The sequence below is a fragment of the Chrysochloris asiatica genome, unplaced genomic scaffold (genome assembly GCF_000296735.1).
Source record: "Chrysochloris asiatica unplaced genomic scaffold, ChrAsi1.0 scaffold00061, whole genome shotgun sequence".
In the NCBI taxonomy this organism is placed as follows: domain Eukaryota; kingdom Metazoa; phylum Chordata; class Mammalia; order Afrosoricida; family Chrysochloridae; genus Chrysochloris; species Chrysochloris asiatica.
The window spans coordinates 14,040,691-14,041,976 of NW_006408579.1; positions in this window are offsets into that span (position 1 = coordinate 14,040,691).

The following is a 1,286-nucleotide window of genomic DNA, read 5'->3' on the forward strand; positions in this document are numbered from 1 at the left end:
ACTGAGCTCAGGTGCTATAGATATGTTAACTGAGCCTGAGAAACCAAGTTGCGGGCCTGGGATTCGAACCTGCGAATTACAATGTGAAGGTGCCTGAATGTCTGGAAAATTACGTATGTTAGCTGTACCTTGTCTTAGTCCCTCCCAGCTTGGTGTGAAGCTCCTCCACTAAATAAAATGGAGGCGAAGACCGACCCAGGTGTGCATTATCGGCATGCGTTAAGAGCATGCATTACAGCTTAGAGGGCGTGCTATACAGCTGACTAGGCATGCGTGGCTGACCAGCTAGCAAGGGGAATGTACTGCCTGCATAGCTAAGATGTTTGCTATGCTAGATCTTACTGCCCTCATGGCGACTGTGTTCACCATGCCAGATCTGCCAGACGCCAGTAATGCATCCACTCTGGTTTCAGGGTGTCTCTTTGTCTCTCTCGTTGTATCTCTGTGTCTCTTTTGCTATCCCTATTGCCGCCAGTTATCTCCACCTCGTGAACCAAACATCCGTGTCGAGGCAGGTCCCCGGCAGGTTGGAAACCACTCAGTGGAGATTCTACCTTGCCTCCACCCTCTGGAACTAAACTCCTTTTTGAAATCTTGTAAGCCAGTCACTTTGTACCTTTACAGCCCCTCCCATTTTATGTAGCCAATGTCTAAGTTGGAAAGGATTGATTTTGGATGTGAGGACTTCTTCCCTCTTAGTTGGTATTTTGAGCTACTACATCCATCCATAAGTATAAGTCAAGTTCATCAAATTGTATCAATTTACACTTGTTTCCTTTATCCAGAAAAAAAAAAAATAAAAAGACCCCCCTCCCCCCACCCTTCTTTTACCATCCTCTGGTCAAGTGCTGATCATCAAGTGATTAAAGCCAGGTCAAATGCATGGTATCTACAAGATTGTGTGTTCTTATGCATTTCTCCTAGCTTCAGCTGGGCACTTCGCTCTTAACCGTAGCCCTCTATGGCTATGTCCTTGTCCATGGGCTCAGGTTTCCACATGTCTCACTATAATTGGGACCAACCAACCCATCCTCTTCTCTCTCTCATCTCCAGGTCGACGGGAGTCTATGGAGCATGGTTGAACTTGGCCCATATCTTCATTGCTGTATTTCCCCCTCTTCCATTCACCAGGAGATGAACGTGGTCACCAGCAAGCTTACATGCCTGCTCTTTGAGTTTCCATGTTGGAGAGGGATTTGTCTTGAAGGGTCTTGATTGCTTGCCTTGATGGCTCCCTAGTGAACATCTTGCTTGTTCTTGTTGTAGCCAATCAGACTACTATTTTT